Raw genomic sequence first — 8,655 nt, 5'->3', positions numbered from 1 at the left:
GCGGGGATGCGAAGGCTGCAAGTGCTGGGCCCGGCCCGCGGGGCTGTCCCTCCAGCTGTCCCCCGGCCGTCCCTCAGCCTTGAGCCTCGAAGACAAGTCAGCTCCGCAGAACGAAGGGGTTAAGGCTTAGATCGCTTGCAGTTTAAAATGAAGATTCTGGGGCGCCTGGGTGGCTCAGTCGGTTAAGCGGCTGCCTTCGGCTCAGGTCGTGATCCTGGAGTCCCGGGATCGAGTCCCGCATCGGGCTCCCTGCTCGGCAGGGGGTCTGCTTCTCCCTCTGGCCCTCCCCCCTCTCATGCTCTCTCTCATTCTCTCTCTCAAATAAATAAATAAATAAAATCTTTAAAAAAAAATAAAAAATAAAATGAAGATTCTGGGGGCGCCTGACTGGCTCACTGGGAAGACCCCGCGACTCTTGACCGCGGGGTCGTGAGTTCGAGCCCCACACTGAGCTGAGAGCTTACTTTAAAAAATTAAAATAAAAAAAATAAAATGATTCTGTTAAACTTTTCAAATGGGGAAGCAAAAACCTCTTTCCTCTTTGCTCTTATCCTCACTCTTTTAGAACTTTTATTTTTTAAAGATTTTATTTATTGAGAGAGAGAATCCCAAGCAGACGCCCCACCGAGCTCAGAGCCCCATGCAGGGCTCCATCTCACAACCCTGAGATCATCACCGAGCCGAAATCGGAAGTCCCACGCTCAACCAACTGAGCCACCCAGGGGCCCCACTTTTAGTACTTTCAGTTCCATCTTTTAGAAATCACAAATTCCATTCCTTTAAAAAGTCTACGTAATTAAAAAATTCCCTGATGGCCCCTTCTTCCAAAATATATCAATACACTAGCATAGCAGTCAAACAGTTTTGTCTATGTCATGGTGTTTGCTCATGCTTCAAGGGCAATCATAAATCACTCATGGGTCCTGAGGAAAGGAAAGACTTAAATTTATCTGTTAGCAAAGCCTGAGATAACGAATAATCAAGTGCAAGAAATAAAGGAAGTGATTGTAACTGGATTATTAGTCAACTTCCTTCTAATCACCTGAAATTTGTGACTATCTTTTGGCTCCTTGTTTTGCATGCTCAACAATTTGTGGAAGATGATGGGAAGTGGAAAAAGAATAGGAAAGTACCCAGGGCTATGTGAATATGGAGTAAAAACTTTTTTTCTTTTTAAGGAAACTAGAATGTATCCATTTTAAGATGTCCTTTCCATGGTTGTCTTCTTGCATTATCTACTTAATTTATTGTTGTTGCTGATAATGTTTTTGGAAGTAATTTGGAGCTTACAGTTTGCAAGTCACATAAAATCTTTCATTTTACTTGAGTCACACTTCATTTAAACAAAATTGTAACATCTAGCTTGATTTACTGGACCAAACTGGAGGGCTTTGGGCTGTTGCTAGAAGTCGATTCCAGCCTGAAAAGAAAATGCAAACTGTAGAGGCAGTTCCAAAAGCTGTTTCCAAAAATCTTTTAGGACAATAATGTCCCATTCTTTTTGTCTTCCATAGTGCAGACCCTAACTCCTTACAGCTTAAACTCAGAAAATGTTTATCCGGTTGAATCAGTTTTATAAAAAGTTTTGTTTTTTGGGGCGCCTGGGTGGCTCAGTCATTAAGCATCTGCCTTCGGCTCAGGTCATGATCCCAGGGTCCTGGGATCAAGCCCCGCATCGGGCTCCCTGCTCCGCAGGAAGCCTGCTTCTCCCTCTCCCATTCCCCTTGCTTGTGTTCCCTCTCTCACTATCTCTCTCTCTGTCAAATAAATAAATAAAATCTTTAAAAAAAAAAAAGTTTTGTTTTTTAATGGTTCACATAATAAGCCCTTTTTCTCTTGTTATTACTGTGTTTGCAATACTAAAAACCAGAAGAGATTTAAAAAAATATTAAGGAATGAGGGCGCCTGGGTGGCTCAGATGGTTAAGCGTCTGCCTTCGGCTCAGGTCATGATCTCAGGGTCCTGGGATCGAGTCCCGCATAGGGCTCCCAGCTCCTTGGGAGCCTGCTTCTCCCTCTGCCTCTCTCTCTCTCTGTCTCTCATGAATAAATAAATAAAATCTTAAAAAAAAAAAATTAAGGAATGAGACATGAAGTACATACTATAATTCTGAATGATTTTAAATATGCATTATTCATTTTAAATAAAATAATACATGAAACCATTTTAACTGAGCAATGCAAAAGACTATAGAGGAAAAAATAAAGTATCCCTCTTTATGTCTTCCCCTCCCTCACCAGAGTAACCACTGTTATCACTTCTATGTGTTTTAGACCTGTGTGTCTGATGGGACCATACGTGGCTATTGAGTGCCCAAATTGAGATGTGCTGTAAGTGTAAAATACATATTACATTTCAAAGATTTAATAGGAAAAAACATGTAAAATATCTTATTATTTTTTGTATTGACTACATGTTGAAATAATGTTTTATATATTGGATTAAATAAAATATATTTAATTTTACCTGTTTTTATTTATTTATTTATTTTATTTATTTATTTTTTTAAAAGATTTTATTTATTTATATGACAGAGAGAGACAGCGAGAACAGGAACACAAGCAGGGGGAGTGGGAGAGGGAGAAGCAGGCTTCCCGCTGAGCAGGGAGCCCGACGTGGGACTCAATCCCAGGACCCTGGGATCATGACCTGAGCCGAAGGCAGACGCTTAACGACTGAGCCACCCAGGCGCCCTCTTTTTACTTATTTATTTAAAGATTTTATTTATTTGTCAGAGAAAGAGAGAGAACACAAGCAGGGGGAGTGGCAGGCAGAGAGAGAAGCAGGCTCCCTGCTGAGCAAGGAGCCCGATTTGGGGCTCCATCTGAGGACCCTGGGATCATGAGGCAGATGCCCAATCGACTGAGCCACCCACGCGTCCCTCTTTTTACTCTTTTAATGTGGGCTACTAGAAATATAAAATTGCATATACAGCTTGCAACATATTTCTATTGAACAGCACTGGTCTAGACTTTTTTTTTTTAATTTGTGACAACATTTTATTTATTTTTTTAAGTAAGCTCTGTGCCCAACATGGGGCTGTAACTCACTACCACAAGATCAAGAGTTGTATGCTCTACTGATTGAGCCAGCCAGGGGTCCCTTCGTCTTTTTTTGTTGTTGTTAAAGTATAGTTGACACACAGTGTTACATTAGTTTCAGGTGTACAACATAGTTCCACAACTCTATACACTGTCTAGACTTTTCTATGCATCAGTATGTATCCATAGAAATAGTTGTATTGGTATAAAACAAAAGGGAGCATTCTGTACTTGTTAATTTGTAGCATGCTTTTTTCTTTTTTTTTTTTTAAAGATTTTATTTATTTATTTGAGAGAGAGAATGAGAGACAGCACGAGAGGGAAGAGGGCAGAGGGGGAAGCAGACCCCCCGCTGAGCAGGGAGCCCGATGTGGGACTCGATCCCGGGACTCCAGGATCATGACCTGAGCCGAAGGCAGTCGTTTAACCAACTGAGCCACCCAGGTGCCCGTAGCATGCTTTTTTTCATTTAGTATATCTTAGAAGCCATTCCACATGAGTTCTGCCTAATTGGGAGATAACTCTGAGATGACATACAGTATGTTATCTGGTAGCGGTAGATCATAATTTATTTAACTGTTCCCCCATTTTGAACATTTAATTCATTTTTAGTTTTTCCATCATAATAGTATTACAATGAACATCCTATACATTTACCATTTTCCTTTCATACTTGCCAGCATTTTCCCAGATTAAAAAAATCTGGGATGCCTTGATGGCTCAGTTGGTGGAGCATGCGACTCTTGATCTCAGGGGTGTGGGTTCAAGCCCTACATTGTGTGTAGAGAGCACTTAAAATTTTTTAAAAATCTTTAAAAATGTATTCGTGTTTTCTTAAAAGCAAGGATAAATTTCTAAACCAGATCAGTTTGGGAAGAGCTGGAGGTGTTTGATTTGTTATGACCTGGATCCATGCCCACTTTGAATGAGAACTTGCCCATGGAGTTACATTCTGAAATTAGGGCCTAGAGATGGTGAGCGACTCACCCAAGATCACATATTTACACAGTTTAGAAGTCAAATCTCCAAGACTCCATGAAAACTACCTGCATTTTTCTCTAGCTCCAGAGTTGACAGTTTTTTTCAATATTTGGGGGAAAAAACGGTCGACAATATGTTGTTTTGTGGGCCAATCTATAACATTGCCAATCTTGGCCGCTCTGCCATTGTAGCACAAAACGCAGCTGTAATTAATATATAAATGAACGGGGGCACCTGGGTGGCTCAGTTGGTTAAGCGACTGCCTTCGGCTCAGGTCATGATCCTGGAGTCCCTGGATCGAGTCCCGCATCGGGCTCCCTGCTCGGCAGGGAGTCTGCTTCTCCCTCTCCCACTCCCCGTTTGTGTTCCCTCTCTTGCTGTGTCTTTCTCTGTCAAATAAATAAATAAAATCTTTAAAAAAAATATATACATATATATATATAAATGAACGGGTGTGGCTATGTCCCAATAAAATGTTATGTATACTAAAATTAGAACTTCATGCCAATTTCAGGAATCACAGAATATATTTTGATTTTTTCTTTTTTGAAGATTTTATTTGTATATATTTATATAAATTACTGTTATATATTATACATAACTATATAATAAATTGTATAGCCCATATATACCATTCTTTGTTGGAAGACTGTACATATACAGACAGCAGTCTAGATTTGTCCCATAGACAGTTTCCGGCTGCCTGCTTTAGACTCTGAAATCTAGAAAATGGAAATTTCTTAACATTCTACAGAAGCTATTCTGCTTGCATTTTTTTGTTAATTCTTTTGTTTTTAGCAGTTTTAGGTTTACATTAAAATTGAGTGGAAAGTACAGAGTTCCCATATACTCCCTTACTTCCCCTCTCCACTTCCCCCATTATTAATATGCATAGTGTGGTACATTTGTTACAGTTGATGAGCCAATATAGATACGTGATTATTAACTGAAGTCCATAGTTTACATTAGGGGTCACTCTTTGTATTGTATATTCTAGGAGTTGTTTTTTTAAAGATTTATTTGAGAGAGAAAGAGCCAGCACAAGTGGGCGGGCAGAGGGAGAGGGAGAAGCAGACACAGACTCCCTGCTGAGCAGGGAGCCCGATGTGGGGCTCAATCCCAGGACTCAGATCATGACCTGAGCCGAAAGCAGATGCTTAACCATCTGAGCCACCCAGGTGCCCCTATTCCATGAATTTTGACAAATGTGTAATGACATGTATGCACCATTATGCTTGCCAAATTTTAACTCATAAACTAGCTAGGAACAAAAATAAGCTTCAGAGTAGAACACTGCAATTCTGTCAGCCACAAACAGGTGCATGATAGCCCTAAGGGTAATTTTTAGTCTCCAATACTTCATTATTTTGTGTTTTGCTGTGTTTTTGCTTAGTTTTGAAGTGTTTGACAAACATCATTCACTGCCACACTCAAAATAATGAGATACTGGAAGACCTAGTATGGAGTGCCATATAATTGCAATTTAAAAAAAAAAAAAGGAAGTGATTTAAAAAAAAGTTTAAAAGTGGAAAGAAAATGCAAATGTTGCACATGGGATAAAACCACCCAAAAAAAAACCACCCAAGAAGAAGGAATCTGGAGGTCAATGAATGATAGCAGGAGCACTCATATACTGCTCATCATTTGGTTCAGTCATTTTAGAAAACAGTTTGGCCTTATCCGGTGAAGTTGAAGCTCTGCATACTCTGGCCCACTGATTCCAATCCCTTGGAAACTTGCTGATAAGCTGAAGAAGGTTCGGAACAGCTGTGTTCTGAAGGTCCCACCCTGAAGACAAGCCAAATGTTCACCCACGGCAGGATGAATAGATTGTAATATGAAGATGAACTAACCACAACCACTTGGGACAACATGGATGAATCTTGCAAACATAATGGAAAATCAAAGAAGCAAGGCCCATGTGTGTATGTGATGATTCCATTGCTATGTTGATTTTTAAAGCAGAAAAATAGACTGAAGTTTGGGGGGAATTAAAACTATAAGGAAAAACAGTCACCAGTGGTTGCCAGAGAGGGTGACCAGGAGGGGATGAGGGGGTGGGTGGGCATGGCCAGTATTTGAATGTGGTAAAAAAAACAAAGAAAAAAAAGCATGAGATCTACGCTCTTACTTTTTTTTTTTTTTTAGATTTTATTTATTTATTTGACAGAGAGAGACACAGTGAGAGAGGGAACACAAGCAGGGGGAGTGGGAGAGGGAGAAGCAGGCTTCCCGCCGAGCAGGGAGCCCGATGCAGGGCTCCATCCCAGGACCCTGGGATCATGACCTGAGCAGATGCTTAACGACTGAGCCACCCAGGCGCCCCTACCCTCTTACTTTTTTAAATGTATGCTATAGTGAACTATAAGCACAATGTTGTATTGCAGGCCTGTAGAGCTTTTTCATCTTACATGAATGAAGAGTGTTCCACTTCCTGACTCTGCATTAGCTTTGTAATTCCACTATAGCTATGTTTGATGCATATTTTGTTTCAATTTATTTGGTTTTTTTTGTTTCAATTTTTTTAAAGATTTAGAGAGAGCACGCATGCACACTAGTAGGGGGAGGGGCAGAGGGAGAAGGAGAGAGAGAATCTTAAGCAGACTGCACCGAGCATGGACCCCAACACAGGGCTCGATCCCACAATCCCGAAATCATGACCTGAGCAGAAACCAGGAGTCAAGATGCTTAACCAACTGAGCCACCCAGGTGCCCCTGTGTTTCCATTTTTTAAGGAAAGAATGAATGACATATGTAAAGAAAACTGCCTGAGCAAGAAAAGTAAACAGAAAAGGCAAATGAGGGCACCTGGGTGGTTTAATCATTAAGCGTCTGCCTTTGGCTCCGGTCATGATCCCAGGGTCCTAAGATCGAGCCCCGCATTGGGCTCCCTGCTCGGCAGGAAGCCTGCTTCTCCCTCTCCTACTCCCCCTGCTTGTGTTCCCTCTCTCGTTGTGTCTCTCTCTGTCAAATAAATAAACTCTTTAAAAAAAAAAAGGAAAAAAGAAAAGGCAAATGATGCAGTTGCAATGTACAAACTTCTGAATGTGTGGCCAGGAAATGAGCTGCATTGTAAGACACCCTCTAGTTTAAGACTCACGCAGGAGGCTTGTGATTCCAAAGCTTGGAGGCTGCTAAAAGTGTTGCTGATAAAATTTCGGTCATGAGCCCCTGACGGCCTCATGAGTTCAAGGCCTTGTGGAATCATGGCATCAGAATGAGTGGCAGCGAGCCAAGCGAGGCTGCTCCAGCTGCTAAAAACATTCTCTTTGGCATTTGCTGAGTAAGGAAGGTTTCTTGCCTTGACCTATTTTCACCAACGTAGAAAACAGGCTATTGTGGGGAAGGATGCCTGATAAAACTTATTTTAGCAGAGACTCCATGAGTAGGCCTGTTTTTAAAGCTTTGTACGAATAACCTGCTCTCATCAGTCTAAATACATGTGAGGACTGAAAGCCTACATTTCTTTTGTTCCTTTCATCTTCAAAATAAATGGGCTGATGAAGCAGGCACTTGGAATTTAATATAAGAAGAGCATCTATAGGGGCACCTGGGTGACTCAGTTGGTTAAGTGTCTGCCTTCAGCTCAGGTCATGATCTCAGGGTCCTGGGATTAAGCCTTGTGTCTGGCTCTCTGCTCAGCGGAGACCCTGCTTCTCTGTGTGTGTGTCATATGAATGAATGAAATCTTAAAAAAAAAAAAAAAAAAGCATCTCTATCTGGAATTGTACTAGTATTATGTGATAGCAACTTTCAACGATGGCTCCCAATGATTCCCCACGCTTATGTGATCTCCCCTTGAGTGTGGGCTGGATTTAGGGATTTGCTGGTAATGAGATTCTGTCAGAAGTCATGGGATGTCACTTTCATGATCAGGTTACAGAAGATTGGCTTTCATCTAGCTGGACTCTCTTTTGCCTTTTCAGCTTGCACATTCTGATGAAGCAAGCTGCCGTATAGGAGAGGCCCATGTGGCAAGGGGCTGAGGGTAGCTTCTGGTCAATAGCCAGCAAAGGAGCCAAAGCCCTCAGTCCAACAGCTACAAGGAACTTAGCTCTGCTAACCACCACATGGACAAGACTTCACACAAGACCACAGCCTTGGCCAACATTTTGCAGCCCTATAATTCCAACTAAGGACTCAGCTAAGCCACACCTAGATTCCTGACTCCCAGAAATTGTGAAATAATAAACACTTTTAATTTTAAGCCAACAACTTTTGGAGTAATTTGTTATGCAGCAATAGATCACTCATACATCCTGGGGCCAAATCTCCCCTTTCCTTAGAGAAGATACACTTCAGCCTTAGCAGGATTGATGAATATTGGCAAGAAAATTCTTCCTCCTCCCAGAATATTCCCTTAGCTTCATCTGTTTTTGCCATTATTGAGCTAGACCAAGTATATTTCAAACATGGGAAAATTGTTGTGGTTTTAGCTCTTTTGAGACAACCAATACTGTCATTTTCATTGTCCTCCAATGGGAAGGAATTAGGGACTTGTCTCTAAGGAGGCTACAGTTTTTCTCATGGGGACCATTGTAGTAGACACTTCATTCTGAAGTTAATCCTTGGCCCTTGGGGGTTGTCTAAAGAAGAATTCTTTTAGAGATAATTTTGTGGCAGCAAACAAAGG

General features: G+C 41.3%; 1 long non-coding RNA gene across 1 annotated transcript; it reads left to right on the top strand.

Moving 5' to 3' along the window:
* The first annotated feature begins 5,203 nt into the window (after positions 1-5,203).
* Positions 5,204-8,234, top strand: LOC118006087. Its single transcript, XR_004677939.1, has 2 exons — positions 5,204-5,947; positions 7,949-8,234. It is a non-coding gene; the product is annotated as an uncharacterized LOC118006087 (long non-coding RNA).
* Positions 8,235-8,655: the final 421 nt, after the last annotated feature.

This window comes from Mirounga leonina, unplaced genomic scaffold (genome assembly GCF_011800145.1).
Source record: "Mirounga leonina isolate KUSES-001 unplaced genomic scaffold, KU_Mleo_1.0 Mir_94, whole genome shotgun sequence".
NCBI classification, from domain to species: domain Eukaryota; kingdom Metazoa; phylum Chordata; class Mammalia; order Carnivora; family Phocidae; genus Mirounga; species Mirounga leonina.
Note: the sequence above shows the minus strand (reverse complement) of the source record. Positions and strands in the feature narration are given on the sequence as shown.